This window comes from Narcine bancroftii, chromosome 1, assembly GCF_036971445.1.
Source record: "Narcine bancroftii isolate sNarBan1 chromosome 1, sNarBan1.hap1, whole genome shotgun sequence".
Taxonomy (NCBI): Eukaryota; Metazoa; Chordata; class Chondrichthyes; order Torpediniformes; family Narcinidae; genus Narcine; species Narcine bancroftii.
This window is the reverse complement of record NC_091469.1, coordinates 104918176-104937238: the sequence shown is the minus strand read 5'-3', so window position 1 is coordinate 104937238 and position 19063 is coordinate 104918176. Positions and strand designations below refer to the sequence as shown.

At 42.6% G+C, this 19063-nt stretch overlaps 1 long non-coding RNA gene across 1 annotated transcript in view; it reads left to right on the top strand.

The window, feature by feature from the left end:
• The window catches only part of LOC138741612 (uncharacterized), a 61467-nt gene extending 45224 nt beyond the window's left edge, over window positions 1-16243 (top strand). Inside the window, exon 3 of the long non-coding RNA XR_011343627.1 lies at window positions 16185-16243. This is a non-coding gene — a long non-coding RNA (uncharacterized lncRNA). The remainder of the gene's footprint in view (window positions 1-16184) is intronic.
• The last annotated feature ends 2820 nt before the right edge of the window (window positions 16244-19063 follow it).

Here is a 19063-nt window from a genome sequence, read left to right as displayed (position 1 = left end):
ATTTACCGCAAGTGGGTAATTATAACAATTGAAGCTGCATTTAATCTCCAATTATTGACTTTGTGTTCAAAGACTTCACTGTACTTTTGAGAATGAGCAGAGCTTCTTGGAGAAATTCTTTCCAGAAAGCCTGCTTGTCATGTAAATAAAGACCTTTCATATCTTTCACCATGTGGTTCATTCACAGTCAAAAATGAATGAACAAAGTCAACAATTTTAAGAAACACAATAAATATCACTGGCTTGCTGCACGCCAAAGCAATTAATTTTAAGATCTTCATCCCATTTTTAAATTCCTCCAAAGTGTTGCTTCACCCTACTTGTAAACCCCTCAACATTCACTCCGCTCCACTTCCATAATTCCTACATTGTTGCTTTCTTGTGTTTGAAAGTCTCCAACTCTCCTTCAGTTCTCTCTCTGGCTCAACATTGTTTTGTTATTACTCAAACCCTTGATTTCTCTTCCTGTCAAACTCTTTGAGCAAGTTTGGTTCAAGGAGCATCAGTTGAATGGATGTTCTTACGGTGCTGAGATCCAACTCAATGATACTGCTCAATTAAGACCATATTGTAGCGGCTACTATGGTAGAGCTACTAAAGAAATACAAAGACACACCAGAGTAATTAACTCAAGACTGGTTTATTGAAGCTTTATGAGCGGCTTTTATTCCCTGTCTGTCCCAGGCTCTATGGGACAAGGTGGGACCTTGCTGAGGGACGGCTGCTGGTCTACTGGACCAAAATGTTTAAATTGAGACTTGTTAACATCCCGTGCCTTTACACAGGGGACACAGCTGATCAACGTGCCATCCCTCGGCACTCAGTACCGCTAGCATGCCAGCCCTTAGGTAAGTCCGTGCACTGCACTGACGGTGGCAGTTCGCATTACCATGCCAAGCGCCCGCTCGGCACACTACACAGCCGCTACATCAACCCTCCCCCAAATCGTCACCGTAAATTAAAACATCAGACACACGCATCTTAAGCAGATGCCCACGTCGTCTGGGCTGAGGGCACTGAATGGGTGTAGTAGGGTCCATATGGGCAGGCTTAAGTCTGTCTACGCTGAATAGTTGTGAATGTCCCCCAATGTCCAAGGTATACACGACTCCATCTCTCTTAATGGAATGGTCCTTCATATGGTTTTTGTAACGGTGCCCCAGGACCTGTTTACGAACGAATACAAAGTCAGTGTTCAGGAGTGATGGGGGCACTTGCTGTCTAGGGTTGCCATGCCAGTTGGTAGAAGTTGGCTTGCTGTTAGCAATACCACTGCAGAGTTGTTGAAGGACATCCAGGTCAGAGTTGGCTGTGAAATGAACATCTCCCGGAATCGAAAGGGCCGCACCATAGACCAACTCTGCAGATGATGCAGTCAAGTCTTCTTTTGGAGCCGTGCGTACCCCCAGCAGAACCCATGGTAGCTCATTGACCTAGTTGAGGCCGGTGAGTCAGGCCTTAAGTGCAGATTTAAGCTGTCAGTGGAAACGCTCCACCAGGCCATTGGACTGCAGATGGAATGCCGTGGTGCGGTGTAGCTGTGTACCACAAAAATGTGCAAGGGTAGACCATAATGCAGAAGTGAACTGTGGCCCATGGTCCAAAATTATGTGCATAGGCACACCGAATCTAGCGATCCAATTCAGGATGAATGCTCTAGCACATGTTTCAGTATCACTGGCTGGTAATGGGATGGTCTCTGGCCAGCGCGTAAAGTGGTCTACTATTGTTAGAATATACTTCATGCCCTGTGACACTGGTAATGGTCCAACCAGGTCCACGTGTATGTGCTCGAACCTCCTGTGTACTGTTAGGAAAGGTTGAAGGGGTGCCTTGGTTTGGCACTGAATCTTTGCAGACTGGCAGGAGATGCATGTTAGTGCCCATTGAGCAACGTCTTTCTTCAGTCCATGCCGTATGTATTTATTTGACATGATCTTGACTGATGTCCTGATGGATGGATGTGACAAACTGTGAATGTCATCAAAAAGATGTCGCCTGCATGACAATGGGACCAATGGTCTAGGATAGCCTGATGATACGTTACAAAGGAGTTTTGGTCCACCATGCTGCGGTGCCAGCTACTGAATGTCCAGTTGAGTAATGAATTTAGTCTAGACAGCATATCCGTGACTAGATTGTCTTTTCCTGAAATGTGGCGTACGTCACATGTCCAGTTGAGTAATGAATTTAGTCTAGACAGCATATCCGTGACTAGATTGTCTTTTCCTGAAATGTGGCGTACGTCCGTAGTGAATTCTGAAATGTAGGACAAATGGCGTTGCTATCTTGCCGACCATGGATATGTCATTTTGCTAAAGGCAAAAATGAATGTTTTATGGTCTGTAAATGCAGTGAAATGTCAACCTTCCAAGATATAACGGAAGTGCCATGTGGCTAGATGTAATGCCAACAGTTCCCGATCAAAGGTGCTATATTTTACTTCTGCTGGTCTTAAATGGTGACTGAAGAAAGCAAGGGGTTGATAATGGCCATTGATACACTGTTCAAGAACTGCACACATAGCTGTGCCTAAAGCATCGGTGCTAAGCGTCAAAGTAGCTTCAAGGTTGGAATGTGCAAGCACTGCTGCTTTGGCCAATGCTTCTTTGCCAAACATAAACCCGACCTCTGCCTCCGAGGTCCAGGTAATGTTCTTGTGTTTGGTGGAGACAATGTTAAACAGTGGTCGCAGGATGTCAATAGCTCCGGGAATAAACCTGTGATCAAAATTTATCATTCCCAAAAACTTCTGTAGACCTTTGACAGTGGTAGGTTTGGAGAATGTACGGATGGCGTCTACCTTGTTTGATAAAGGGAATATGCCATCTGCTAGAATTTTGTGCCCTAAGAACTCCATGGTTGATCTGCCAAATTGACATTTGTTGGGGTCGATTGTTAGATCAAAGTCTTGGAGCCGTCGGAAAAGGTAGAACAAATGCAGGCAGTGATCTTGCTCATTTTGACTTGCTACAAGGATTTTGTCCAAGTAAATATATGCAAAGTCCAAATCCTTTCCTAGAGCATCCATAGCCACTGGAAAGTTTGCTCGGCGTTCTTTTATCCAAACGGCATTCTCAGAAATTCAAAAAGTCTGAACATGGTAATAATTGCCATTTTGGGAACATCATCCTCATGAATTGGTATCTGATGATATCCCTTTACCAGATTAACCTTGGAGAATATGCGGCAATGATGTAAATGGGCAGTGAAATCTTGTACATGAGGAATTGGGTACCTGTTGGGTGTAGTGACATCATTAACCCTACAGTAATTGCCGTAAAGTCTCCATCCACCTGTCTTCTTGGGTACCATGTGAAATGGTGATGCCCAAGGACTGTTGGAGCGTCAAATGATACCCAGCTCTTCCATTGCCGTAAACTCTGCCTTTGCTTGCAGCAGTTTATCAGGTGCAAGACAACAAGCCCTGGCATGAATTGGTGAGCATGAAGTGTCTATGTAATGAGACACACCATGGGCTGTTTTCAAGGCATTGAAATTAGGAGTGAGAATATGTGGAAATTCATTGAGCAGGGCAGCATAGGCATTCTTGTGCAGCATATGCACCCTGAGCTGGGAAACTCTCCCTTTGATGTATGCCAGTGGATATGTCTGAAAGGTGGTGGTATGAACCAATTTCCTCCGTTTCATGTCCACCAGTAAGTCATGGGATCGTAAAAAGTCCGCACCCAAAATAGGTTGAGCAACAGAAGCTAAGACGCAATTCCAATGGAATGAGGTCCCACCTATTCCAATTGTGATCCATTGCTGGGAGTTCCATTCGCCACTCAAAGAGCCAGGTGTTGTTGTTTATGCGTCCTTTCAAAATAGGTCCGCGAGAGTAAATTAAGCTCAGCACCTGTGTCTACAAGAAACTTGTGCTTACCCTTGTTGTCTTGAAGATACAATAGGCCCATATTTGTGCCAGCTGCCGAGGCCACTACTGGCAGCTGGCCCTTTCGTTTCCCACCTTTTTTTCCTGTAATAGGTACATGGCTGGAAGCATTTATGGGCATTTTTTCCCCCAGCGGCGATGGTAAAAACATTACTCCCAACGTACATCTGCACGTTCCTCCTTCTTTGATTGGACTGCAGATACAGGAGGCTCGTAAGATGCGGGAGTTATATCTGCTACCAAAACAGGCTGTATTTGAGCAGACTCTCATATAGGAGTACGATAGAGCCTGTCAACCTCCTGTGCTAAGTCAGGGGACAGCGGAAGTCCTTGTTAGCAATGGGTATGGCGACATGAGCTGGCAACTTTGATAGGAATAAGGTTTCAAAAAGCAGGCAATGAGAATGACCATCCACCAATGCCAGCATCTCATTCATTAGGTCTGATGGATTCCTGTCACCCAGGTCTTCCATGTTCAAAAGCTGTATGCCACGCTCATGCCTTGTCAATTCCAATGTAACCAGAAGAAACTGGCGAAATCTGGTGTACTGGTTCTCCGCCGGAGGATTGGCAATAAATTTGCTAACTCGAGATGCAGTAGCAGCGTCCAACACACCTACAACGTGCCAGAACTTTATGTCCTCCGCAGTTAAGCCCCAAAGACAAAACTGGGTTTCAGCCTGAATAAGCCAAACCAGAGATTGATGTGTCCAAAAAGGAGGCAAATGAAGTCCAACTGAATTAACTGTCACAGTGGAGGCGGCTGCAGCTGCTGCTATAGCTGCATCCATTATGACTGGAGATTCAAGTTTCAGTTGAATCTTGCAGTCGGAGTCACCAATTGTAGTGGCTACTACGGTAGAGCTACTAAAGAAATACAAACACACGCCAGAGTAGTCAACTCAAGACTGGCTTATTGAAGCTTTACAACCGGCTTTTATTCCCTGTCTGTCCCAGGTTCCACGGGACAAGGTGGGACCTTGTTAAGGGACAGCTGCTGGTCCAGGGACCAGCAGGTTTAAATTGAGACTTGTTAACGTCCCGTGCCTTTCAGCAGAGGACCCAGCTGATCAACGTGCCATCCCTTGGCACAGTTCTGCTAGCATGCCAGCCCTTAGGTAAGTCCGTGCACGGCACTGACGGTGGCGGTTCGCATTACTGCGGCAAGCGCCCACTCGGCCCACTACACAGCTGCCACAATATGACCATAAGACATAGGAGCAGAAATAGGCCCATCGAGCCTGTCCTACCATTTAATCATGAGCTGATCAATGAGATCCCCCACCCCCTCACCCCTTCATTCTCCTAAATTCCATTGAGTACAGGCCAAGAGCTGTTTAATGCTCCTCCTATGGTAACCTTTTCATTCCCGGAACCTCCTCTGAACCCTCTCCACTGTCAGCATATCCTTTCTTAAATGAGGAGCCTAAAACTGCTAACAACGCTCCAAGTGAGGTCTAACCAGGTCTAAATTCTCCACCTACTTGGGACAAATTCACTGAAGACATGGTTTACAATATCTACTTGAAACTCTGCATCAACTTTGTCTCTCCCTGAGGAGTGTGTTACATTTTCCAAATGTCCATCACATGGGCATGGTTTCATTGTCTTCCGCTGCTTGCTTTTGCCTCCATTATTCTTATACATTCCTCCACTCCATTGAATTTCTCAGCTGTAGGTCAACCCTCTCAGTTGCGCTCCCCCCCCCCCCCCCACCATAGTACCCTGCAGTGATTCAATTGTAACCTTTCTCCATCTTCGCATTCTTTCTTCCTGAAAGAGATGATTCCATTCTGGCAAGAGAGGAATTCTGGGAGGGAAGAGGCTCTTGGGTGGCTGTAAACCACAAAAACAAGAGTGCCAGATGAAACAACGTAACCTGCAGGATACTTTCTCTGGGAGGGATGGCGTCCCTGCAATCCCCTCAATGATTGAGGCAAGAAAAGCTTGTGACTAAACCACATTCATTTGCCTTGCTTTAAATCTGTTGGCTATTCTTGGGAATATTTAGTGTTAAAGTAAGGCTCAGATACTCAGTCAGACTAGGTTCAACCTCATGCCAGCAGGTCCGTTGAACCCCTGTATTCGCAGAAGCAGACAGAAATAGCAGGGATGACTCCCTGCTTCATAAGGAATAGTTTCCACATCAATCAAATGCAACATCCAAGAGAAAACGTAGATTTAAGTCAAGAGATCATTTATCTTCACTCCCAACCGATGATTAAAGAAAGATCTTTCTTGCCAAGTAACAAAAATATAACTATAATTAATTTTAACACCATAATAATTTACAGATTTCACATTTCAACTGAATCCCATGGCTGATGGTTTGTTTTCATTGGAAAGGAGTTCAGGGCAATGTGATCATGTTCTGGGATGGACCATTGCTTCCAAAGATTCTGTTTAGTAATCACATGTTGGCACATCTGTTCAGCCTGTTTTTGTGGATGAAATTGCTGTAAATTACACAGGACAACAATCTTTTTCAATAAGTTTGCTTCCTGAACAAAAAATTTGGGATTATAATAGGCAACTTCAAGCTGAACACAAAGATAATTTTAGATTTACTGTATCATGTAGGAAATTGAAGAAACATTAATAAATTAACCTTTATTGAATTTAGTTGTATAATGATGCTGGCACATTGTTCAACTAATCGAAAAATATATTAATGAACAGGGGAACAGAAGGAGTTGGGTGTGGGGAGTATTGAGGAACAGAAGGAGTTGGGTGTAGGGAGTATGAAGGGACAGAGGGAAACTAGTGTAGGGAGTATTGAGGAGATAGGGGATTGGTGTAGGGAGTATGAAGGAACAGAAGGAGCTGGGTGTAGGGAGTATTGAGGATCTGGGGAGCCGGCTGTAGAGACTATTGAGGAACAGAGGGGGCTTGATGTAGGGAGCATGAAGGAGCAGGGAGTCTTGGCGTAGGGAGTATTGAACAACAGGGGGGCTTGGTGTAGGGAGTATGAGGGAAAGGAACAGAGGGAGCTTGGTGTTGGGAGTATTGAGGAATGGGGACTTCATGCAGGGAGGATTGAAGAACAGCTAGAAAACATAAGGTTCTTCTAATCCCAAACAGAAAGAGCAAATTCCATTGGTTTGCATACATCATCAGGGGTAATCATTCCATGAAGACAAGACTTCAGATAGCTGTCAACTGGAAAAATCAGCAAGGCAAAAGAGGGTCCAACTATTATGACAGAGGTACCCATCTTAGCCCTCTGCCCTCTCCCCATCACTTCTCAGCTTCTACCCTTTCTTCCCCTTCACTTCCACCCCCAACCTCATTCTTTTATTCAGGCCTCTCCTGACAAAGATGTTAGGCCTGAAGCATTGGTTAACCTTTACTTCCTAATGGTGTTGCATGACCTGCTGAGTTTCTCAAGCATATTCGTATACTGCTCTAATTAGAACACTTCAAGTAGCAAATGAGCTCCCAGCTGAATGAACTGTTGCAGAAAATTGTGCCTGTTGGAGGCTTTTAACTTCCTTTTGCTGTGAGATAATTGAATTGTCATGGGAATGGAAGCATTCAGAGAGACTTGGTTCTCTATCATTCAAGACAGGAGGGAGAACTGAACTCACAACCTTCTAATTCAGGAGAAATCCTGCTCCTCCTTTGTAAAGAATGGAAAATAAATTTGTCCTGACCTCAGCTGCTCAGAGTCATACAGTCATACAGCATGGAAACAAGCCCTTCAGCCAAACTTGCCCATGCTGCCCAGAATGTACCACCTCACTCGTCCCACCTGCCTGTCTATCTTTCTCAGTGTATCTGACCAGTTTTATCTTCAATGTTGCAATAGTTTATGGCTCAACCACCTCTTCCAACAGCCCAGGTAATTTTAATTATTATTTCCCTTCAGCTTCTGATCATTCTCATAAGTAAAATTACAACTTTATTTGAGTCACAGCGTTGTATAACATAGAGACAGACAGCACTAGAGATTCTGTTCAAATTCACGTTTATTATCCACAGGAGCAATCATCCAGGATACACTGTAAGCCTCTGCTCCAGAGATACCTTCCTGGAGATATAGACTGATGGAGCACAGAAGTAGCCTTTTAGCCCATTGTGTTCATGCTGATCATTAAGATCCCATTTTCAAGGACTTGGTCTGCAGCCTACATTGGTTTGGTGTGTCAAGTGCTGGGCTAGATACTTTTCAAATGTTATGAGAGTCCCAAACACTCAGAGACTAGTGTGAGTGAGGTTGAGGTTGAGGTTGCCTGCTTTCTGCTCATACCTTGACAAAGGTTGCAGGCCCTCCTTATATTGTGTGCTGTGGATGCTGTGTGTCCTGCAGCACTTGTGTATATTGCACTACAATCACAGTGTCTGCAGATTTTCCTGTTAAACTGCAGGCCCAGTGCTTAGTTTAAAAAATATATTTAATTAATTGTGGTTCAAAACCGAGATAAGATGAATAGTGACCCTTTGTGGCCTGTGATAGGAAAGTCTAAAACCAAGGGGTATAGATTTAAGTGAGAAGGAAATGATTTAAAAGGGACCTGAGGGGTAACCTTTACACACAGAAGGTGGTGGGCGAGTGGAATGAGCTGACGGAGGAGGTGGTAGTAGCTGTAGTTCAATTTCATTTAGTTGCTTAGATAGGAAGGGTTTGGAGAGGGAAGGCAGGCAAATGGATGGGCAACCTAGTTAGCAGGGACACATTGGGCTGAAGGGCCACTTCAGTGTTGTTTTGTTCCATGACCACAGTGTTTAAAGGGCAACAATGTATGTTGCTCATTGTTGGAACTTTTATACAGTAAAATCCCCAGTATCCGGAACTCAAACAACCCAGCCAACCGACAAAAAAAAAGAGGAAATAAATAAATAAATAAATAGATGGAATTTATAAACATATAAATAGAAGTTTAAAATTGTAAAATAAACTGTTCTTTCATTTTTTTTCTGTTTTCAATGTGGAGTTTCTTTTATTTCCACTTTACTTTTGATTTTCTGTAACTCAACCACCCAGATCGGAATCAGAATCAGAATTTATTGCCAAGACGTGTCATGGAATTCGTGGCAGCATTTTAGATACAAAGTTGCCATAAATTATATTTTTTAAAAATAAATATGCAAAAGAAAAAAAAGTGAGGTAGTGTCTATGGTTCATTGACCAGTCATAAATCTGATGACAGAGGGGAAAAAGCTGGTTTTGTACCATTGGGTGTTCATCTTCAGGCTCCTGTACCTCCTCCCTGATGGTAGCAGTGAGAAGAGGTCATGGCCTAGGCATAAAGGCCTTTGAGGATAGAGGCTCCTGTCTTCAAAGTTGTCAATTGTGTAGCCATCTTAGATTTCTTTACACTTTTTGGAGATTTATCCAATAATGGATCCAAAACAGTTAAAATCTCCTCCATTTAAAATATTTTCATTAGCCTGATTCAAAGTCGAAATATAGTCTCAGATATAAACCATTCGTTGTCTACGTTAGGTGTGTAAACATTCAACAATGTCCATGATTCCGCAAAAATTTTACAATTCACCTTCAAAACTCTGCCAGCTGTCTCAGAAAATGATTCCAATTAAACGGTATCTTTTTTTTATGTACCAAAATTGCCACTCCTCTTCGGTGATTGTGGTCGATCAGATTGAACACACACATCTGGCAAAGAATTTGCAAAAATTAATGCATCTTGATCACTCTCAAATAATTGAGATTGATAATTCCCATTAAAGACTTTCAGCACAGCGGGCTACCGAAAGGTAAACTTATACCCTTTTCTCCACAATACCCTCTTTAGCTGAATTAAATTCCTTACATCTCTTAATTATCTCTTGACTCAAATCTACCCTGAACTACCAGTGGAGCCTGACTTTGACGGGCTTTTTGAACAGCCATCCGCAAAATCTTCTCCCTATCCTGATACCTCAAACGTCAAATTAGGACAGCCCAAGGCGGCTGTCCTGGGTAAGGTTTCTTCCTCAATGCCCTATGTGCTCTATCCAATTCCAAGTCATCTGGGAAAAATTCCACACCCAGAGTATCTGGAATCCAATTCTTAAAAAACTTAACCAAATCCAAGCCTTCAATATCTTCTGGAAGTCCCATTATCTTCACATTATTACGCCGACTTTGATTTTCCAAAGAATCGATCTTCTTCAGCAACTCTAACTTCTGAATTTACCAGCCCATAAAAGAATCTTCCACTTTTAAAATAAATAAATAAATATGCAAAAGAAGAAAAAGTGAGGTAGTGTCTGTAGTTCATTGACCATTCAGAAATCTGATGACAGAGAGGAAGAAGCTGGTTTTGTACCAATGGGTATTCATCTTTGGCTCCTGTACCTCCTTCTGATGGTAGGAGAGGTCATGGCCTGGGTGATAAAGGCCTTTGAGGATAGAGGCTCCTTTCTTAAGACACCACCTCTTGTAGATGTCCTTCAAGGAATGAAGGCTGATGCCCATAATGGAACTAGCCAAATTCACAACTCTCTGTAGTTTTCATGACCTGTGCATTGTCACCTCCACACTAGACAGTGATGCAACCAATCAGAATTCTCTCCACAGTACACCTGTAGAAATTTACATCATTGGTGACATACCAAATCTCCTCAAACTCCTCATGATTGCATCATCATGAAGGCCCCAGGATAGATCTTCAGAGACGTTGACACCCAAAAATTTGAAGTTGTTTACCCTCTCCACTACTGTTCCCTTGATGAGGGCTGGTTTGTGTTCTCTTGGTTTCCCCTTCCTGAAATCCACAATCAATTCCTTGGTTTTGTAAACGTTGAGTGCAAGGTTGTTGTTGAGTCAACAATGATCATTACCAAACTAGTGATTTAATACGAGTGGATTAAAATTATATCATTCAATAAAAGTAGATGTAAGGTCCTTGAAGATAATTTCAAATGAGTAGTGTAATCTTCAGTACAACTATGGATCATTCAAAGTTATTGCTGTAAAACAATTTCAATTTATGTTTTGTCAAAATGTATAAAACATCTGAGTGCACGGTTTCCAAATGAAGTGGCATTGAAATTGCTGAGAGAAATCTATAAGAATTTCAAGACAAGTTATTATTATTTAATTATCTTTGAACTAAGATAATTTATATAAGAATTAATATTTAGGTAACCTTTGACAAAAATATCAATAAGCAATTTGTAATAAATTACTCGTTGAGCTTGCGATGTAAGGCATATGTAAGGCATATGTTAATGCTATTGCTAAATTGCTTGATTCTACAGTTTCATCATTTAGATTTACTGACAGACCTTTCCAATCTAAGAATTGACTCTATTATGTCAACCTTTCCATTTCCTGTGCAAAACTAATGGAAGAATAACACTCAGCAGCCAGCATTTACCCTTTCTACTCAGATCTACAGTTTAAGTGGACATTCATTTTCTGATATGAGCTGCTTTATTGGTGTTGAATTTATATGGACAACACAGTTAGCATTAGTGCTTAGTGCAACGCTATTACAGCACCAGTAACTGGGGTCTGAATCCGAAACTGTCTGTTGGGAGTTTGTATGTTCTCCCCATGTCTGTGACTTTCCTCCCCTAATTCAAAAACGTATGGGGTTAGCAGGTTAATTGGTCATATGGGTGCATTTGGGCCAGAAGGATTTGTTATGGTGCTGCATCACGTGGTGGTTATTAGAGGTTTGATTCTGCTGCAGTCTGTAAGAAGTTTGTACGTTCTCCCTGGGACCATAGTGGGTTTTCTTCAGGTGCTCCGGTTTCCTCCCACCCTCCAAAACATACAGAGTCAATAGGTTAATTGGGTGTAAATGGGCAGCACAGGTTTCATGGGCCAGAAGTACCTGCTATCTTGTTGTAAACAAATTTAAAATAATGAATTAAATGTGTATTGATTAACTAGATGTTGCTTTAAGTGTTGATCTGACAGGGCATGGGCATCACCAAGAACAGTGATGTAACACTGTGGATTTATCCCCAATATAAAATATGTAGCAGGAGAGAGACATATCTTGATCATATCTAGTGTCAATTGCAGACAAGTGGATAGACCTTCCTTCTTCTATCAGAGAGCTTCCCTCTGTCCTCTCCCCATCACCTCTCAGTCCCTTCTCTTCTCCATCAGAGAACCCCTCTGCCCTCTCCCTCATTCACCTCAGCCAAGATGAATGCAAGCTTGCACTTATCCTTTTAAATTCCATGGAATTTTGTAAAGGAAAGTTTTTATCGATATGGATTTGGGTATTCAGGAAAGTCCTGAATCTCATTAGATTTTAGGAGAAAGATCAAGAAGAGTCAGTATAACAGATGACACAGAATTTACTGAAGATTGATTGACACTAGATTTCAAAGGATCCCAGTTAGACTGGTAAAAAGGGACCATAGGACATTGAAAATCACACCACAGTACAGGCTTTTTGACTATCAATGTTGTGCTGAACTATGAAAACCTACTCTATGATCATTCGAACCAATCCCTCTTTCACAGCCCATAAACCTCCATGTTTCTTACATCCATGTACATCCTAACTCAGGATCCTGTCCCTATTCCGTTCTAACCCACAATAACCTTCTGCACTATCCATATCACCTCAAGCTTCATATCATCTGCAAACCTACGAACCCACCCCCTCACTTCTTCATCCAAGTTATTTATGAAAATCCCAGGAGATCTCTGTGGAACACCTCAAGTCACCAGCCTCCAGGCAGAATGCACTTCATCTACTACCAGCCTTTGCCTTCTGCAGGAAGCTCATTCTGAATCCACACAACAAATTTTACATGGATCCTATGCCTCATGACTTTCTGGATAAGCCTACCATGGGGAACCTTGTCCAAAGCATTAATAAAATCCATGTCCACCACCCTACCTTCATCAAATTCTTTTGTCACTTCATTGAAAAGGCAATATAGGCTCATGAGGCATGGTCTGCTGCTCTTAAATTCATGCTGATTATCCGTAATACTTCTCCAAATGCTCATAAATCTGGTCTCTGAGAATCCTCCACAACAGTTTTCCTACCACTAACATTTTATTCACTTGTCTACAGTTCACAGGATTACCTTTCTTGAACAATCCTGTGGCCAGGGAGAAGGCAAAGATCATCATTAACACTCCAGCAATCTCATCCCTCACTTCCTTAGTAATGTGGAGTGTATTATTTCTGGCCCTGGGGACAGCTATCTGAATGTTTTTCAGAAGGTCCAACTCTACCTCTTTCTTAACCTTGATATGCACATTAACCTGCTCTGCATTGAACTCACGTTCATCAATGACCTTCTTCCTGGTGAACAATGAAGCAAAGTATTGATTAAGGACCACCCCTACCTCCTCTACCTCCAGACACATTGTCCCCTTTGTCTCTGAATGGTCTTACTGTAGCAGTGGCTACACTGCTCCTACAATAACACACGCAACCAGACCGGTAGAGCTCAGTGAGCAGACTAGTTTATTGCAGGGTGCTGGGCTGCATTTATACTCCCAGGCCGGACCTGGCTGAGAACCATGCTGGAGGGCCCTGACGTCATCTGGGCATCATGTGGTCCTCAAGCATGGGTTTCTGAGCCCCGAGCTGGAAGGAAGGAAAACCCCCGACAGCGCCATTTTGGCCGGCTGCCCTGCTGCATGGCTTACAAGTGGGGCCAGTTCGCCTGCCTTGTGGTGAGCCGCCACACAGCACCCCCACCCCCAGAACCAGTGCCAATGTCCTTTTTTGCCGGGCGACCTTGCTTCTTGGGCTGGGCAACGACCACGGGCTCAGTGGGATTGAGATGCGCTGGCTTCAGCCTGTCCATGGTAAACAGCTCATGCCTGCCGCCCAAATCCAGCGTGAGCGTCAATCCCACTGAGCCCATGGTCATTGCCCAGCCCAAGAAGCGAGGCTGCCCGGCAAAAAAGGACATTGGCGCCGGTTCTGGGGGGAGCTGTGGGGTGGCTCACCATTGCCTCATTCTAGTCATCCCCCTGTTCTTTATGTACTTGCCTTCTCATGTTCCCTTCTAACTTTTCTGCCCCTTCTTAAGTTCCTTCCTTGCTATCTTATAAATCTCTTGAGCCCTGTCTGACTTTTAGAAGGCATACAGTGGCAAGAACAGCGGCAAACACCTGGATGAGGCAGCCACATGTATTCTGAAAAATGAATTTTAATCTCATTGACATCCTTCCGGTGAATGGTGACTTTTATCACCAGTAAGAATAGATACTGATCTCTCCACAAGATCCAACTGTTTGTGAGGTGAAGACAGGTTTGAAATTGGTAATAAAATAAATTCAAAGGAGTTCCTTTCTAGAAAGTGTAGAAAAGGGTGAATTTTTCACGCATACGTTGCACTTTTACTCTTTATTTCCCGACCTTTGGGAACAATCTTTTGGCTCAGTTTGTGACACTGTGTTCGAACCATAGAAAATTACAGCACAGAAAATAGTCCAATCGGCCCTTCTAGACTGTGCCAAAACATTATTCCGCTAATCCCACTGATCTGCACCTATTGCATAACCCTCTAGACCTCTCCCATCTATGTGTTTATTCAATTCATTCTTAAACTTAAGAGTGAGTCCGCATTTACCACAACAGATGGCAGCACATTCCACACTCCCACCACTACGATACCTCAGTGGTTAGAGAACTGGTCTTGTCAATGAGGGATCGCAAGTTTGTTCCTCGCTGGGGCCTCATTTCTTTGAAGGCCTTTGGACAAAATGATGACTCTCTGTCTTCTTTACGGCAAACAAAATTAAAGAATTTCATGTATGATACATTCTAACTGTAGTATTACGTGACAATAATGGAACCTTTACCTTTACCTATCTGAGTGAAGAAGATCCCCCTAATGTTCCCCTAAACCTTTCCCCTTTTACCCTAAAGCCACATCCTCTTATATTTATCTCTTCTAATCAAGTGGAAAGAGCTTACTCACATTTAATCTGTTCATGCACCTCATAATTTTGTAAACCTCTATCAAATCTCCCCTCATTGTTCTACCCTCCAGGAATAAAGTCCTAACCTGTTTAATCTTTCCTTGTAACTCAACTCCTGAAGACCTGGCAGCATCCTAGTAAATATTCTCTACACTCTTTCGATCTTATTGATATCCTTCTTGTAGTTAGATGACTAAAACTGCATACAATACTCCAAATTTGGCCTCATTAATGTCTTTTACAACCTCACCATAACATCCCAGCTCCTGTACTCAATACTTTGATTTATGAAGGCCAAGGTGCAAAAGGTCTCTTTACAACCCTGCCTACCTGTGACACCACTTTCAGGAAATGATATATCTATATTTCCAGATCCCTTTGTTTTTCCGCATTCCTCAGTAACCTACCATTTACTATGTATATCCTACCTTGGTTTGTTCTTCCAAAATGCAACACATCACACTTGTCTGCATTAAATTCTATCTGCTATTTTCTGTCCCATTTTTCCAGTTGGTCCAGATCCCTCTGCAAGCTTTGAAAGCCTTCCTCACTGTCCACAATGCCTCAAATCTTAGTGTCATCAGCAAAATGTTCTGATCCAATTTCCCACATTATCATCCAGATCATTGATATAGATGACAAACAACAATGATCCCAGCACCAATCCCTGAGCCATACCACTAGTCACAGGCCTCAAGTCTGAGAAGCAATCATCCACCACCACTCTCTGTCTTCTCCTACTCATTCAATTTCGAATCCAGTTTACAACCTCTCCATAGATACCTAGTGTATCTGACTTAATCTTGCATGTGGGACTTCATCAAAGCCCTTACTAAAGTTGTTGGTGGGTGAATGCTCTCTCACTTGATCAGGAATATCCCAGTTATCGAAGGTGGGCAAAACACAGCTACTACTTTGTGACTGTAGTGGGTGGTTAGGGAATTGATAAGCCCTTTGCACCTTGTCCTCACTAATCCTTTAGCCCATGGCACTCTTTGGAAGAATGGTTGCCAAACAGTCTCATGCAGAGACAAGCAATGAGAAATTTTAACACCGTGCTTTATTGACTTTAAAACCTTTCTGTGGGTTTCTTTATTATTGCTTGAAGAAGCTCTTAAAAAAAGGCAGAGATATCAGTAACAATGGATGAATATTGTTAGTGGAGGATATCTCTCCCCCAATCGATGTGAACTTCTGGGATTGTTGATTCAAGAGGGCTCGCAAAATCGTTGAGGACCCCTACCACCCCGCACACAGCATCTTTCATCTACTCCTGTTGGGAAAGAGATACAGGAATATCAGAGCCAGATCCCACGAAAAGGCTAAGAAACAGTTCCGGGTAGTGAAGCTGAACGATGAAATGAGCAACTCATACAAACCCTCCGAGACTCTACTTTGTTTAATAATATTTATTATTTGTTTTTATAGGCCTGGACGTGCATCTGCCTGTTTTGCACCAAGGACCAGAGAATGCTGTTTCATCGGGTTGTATTTGTATTATCAGATGATAAATAAACTTGAATTTGAATAAAGTAGCAGATTCCCAGTGTAATTTTGTGTCATTTGAGTCCAGCAGGACCACAGCCATCATCAACCCAGACAGCAATGTCCATATAACACTAGCATCATCCATCCAGCCACTTAAAAAAGCATTCCTATTGCAGACAAGAGTGCCAATGACTGTGGAGTGGGAGGAGCATGACAGATTCGTAGATCATGTCACGCTCACTGGTTCTCTCATTACAGGAAGGATGTAGATACTTCTGATAGGGTGCAGAGATTTACCACCATGTTGCCCGGATTGGTGAACATATATGAGGCAAAGTTGACAGGACAAGGGCTTTTCTCTCCAGAGCGACAAAATATGAGAGGTGACATGGCTGGCTTCGATAGGGTGGACAACAGCCTCTTTTTCCTGGGGCAACAGTAGCAAATACCAGAGTACATCTGATCAAGGTGAGTGGAAGAAAGTTTAGGGGAGACATCAGAGGGATATTTTTACCCAAAGAGTGGTGGGTCCCTGGAATGCATTGTCAGAGGTACTGGCAAAGACTGGTACAATAGGGACATTAAAAAAAAAACTCTTCAATAGGTTCATGGTGTGAGAATAAATGAGGTAGTGAGGTGTGAGGTAGTGAAGGTTTACTTTGTTGTGGAGTAGGTTACCCTGCCCTTTTTTGATTTCCAATTTCTAATAAAGGTCTTTGAACTGAAGCATTAACTCCGTTTCCATTTTCGCAGGTACTGCCTGTACTGATGAGTGTTTCCTGCCTTATCTATTTCATATTGGTGTACTGCTGAAGACCTGTGCATCTCAAGTCAAAGCTATTCCAAGTTCAACATCTTCTTCTCAAAACTTAGAACAAGCCAATCCAGCTCATCACTATCCATTCAATTAACAGCAAGTGATGGAAAATGTCATCGCCTGGCACCTACTCATCCATTATCTCATTATCAACGCAAAGTTTGGGTTTAACCAACACCACTCAGCTCTAGGCATCACCACAAACTTGATCCAAACTCCTTAATAAGAAGTGAATTTCAGAAACAAAATTGCAGTGGCCGTCTTGATATTGAAGCAGTAATGGATTGAATTAGCTTTCCTGTAACCCCGGTAAAATGAACTTTATAGGAATACAGGGAAAAACGCTCTAATAGTTGAAGTCAGTCCTTGAATCTGAGGACATATATTCCAGTGTCAACGTATCACTGTAGGTATTCCACAGGACAGGGTCCCCATTCTAGCCATCTTCAACCCTTTCATCACACAGTAAATGGTTGTGCACTGAGGAGTGCGATAGAATAGAGAGTTCTGTGGCTTCGGATACATAATCCCCTGAAAGTGGTGTCACAAGTAGATTGTGATGTAATGGTAAAGTTGTATAAGACATTGGTGAGGCAAAATTTGGAGTATTGTGTGTCGTTTTAGTCACCTTGCTACAGAAAATATATCAATAAGATTGAAAGAGTGCAAAAAAGATTTACACAAATGTTGGCAGAACTTTAGGAACTGAGTTACAGAAACAGGTTCAGAAACGCTGGAGGAAACCAATAGGTTTCGCAACATCTATAGGAGGTAAAGAAATATATAACCAATGTTTCGGCCTGAGCCCTTCTCCAAGGTATGACTAAAAAGCAGGCAGGCTCAGGCCCGAAATCATTGTTACATATCTTTACCTGCTCTGGATGCTGAGAGACCTGCTAGGTTCCTCCAGCGTTCCGGTGTTTTTGCTATAATTACAGTGTCTGCAAACATTTGTTTTTCACTACAGGGAAAGGTTAAACAGATTATGACTTTGCTCCCTGGAGTGTAAAAGAATGAGGGGAGATTTAATAGAGATTTAAAATTATGAGGGGTGGAGTTAATAAAACCAAGCTGAGGTCAGGTGAGACGAAAACTAGAGGATGTGGGTTAAGCGTGAAAGGGGGAATACTTAAAAGGAACATGAGGAGAAACGACTTGCCAACTTACGTGGTGAACGTGGGCTAATGTTTGACATTGAAGAAAAATTGGGACAGGTACATGGATTTATGGTCTGGATAAAGGCTGATGGAACTAGTTGGGCATGGACTAGATGGGCCAAAGAACCTGTTTCTGTGTAATGGTGTTCTATAAAAAAGGTCAAAAGATGGGAATATTTGCTGATGATGGCACAAAGTTCAATTCCATTCACATTGCTTTAACTCCGTGCCCGTATACACCGAGACCGAGACTACACCCAACTCAGAGGTGATTGCTGGAGAGAACTATTTACATCATGAAACTGCCAGCAATTGTCATCTCCTAAAGAGAGAGTCCATCCATTTGCCGTTGGCCATCAATAGTATTACCACCATCGTGCCTCCCCCACCACTACCCCCCCCCCCCAACTCCACCACCATCAAATCCCAGGAAGTATCAATAATAATAAAATCAAAACTCTGAGCACCTGTGTAAAGGGAAGAGGAGGTAACATTTCAGGTCAAAGATCTTTCATCACACCTTAAATGGACCAACCCCCTAACTATATAGGGGAAGAAAGAGAGCAGTTGAACTAAATACCCAGCAGCTGGGCATTTAATTCAATTAATTTAATTCACTTATTTACTTTTTTTTTATTTTCAAGTTTCTGTTTGGCTGCAGCAAGTAAGAATTTTGGTGCCCGTGTCAATTGTAAAATGTGTATGACAATAAACTCATTTCAGATTCCAGTGTCTGAAGTCTCCTGTATGCCTTTGGGTTTTGGAAAGCCTAATAGAATTTTTAGTTCAAATCCCAGTTGTGACAAGGACATACTTCGTCTGGAAATCCACATTCAGGACTTCCG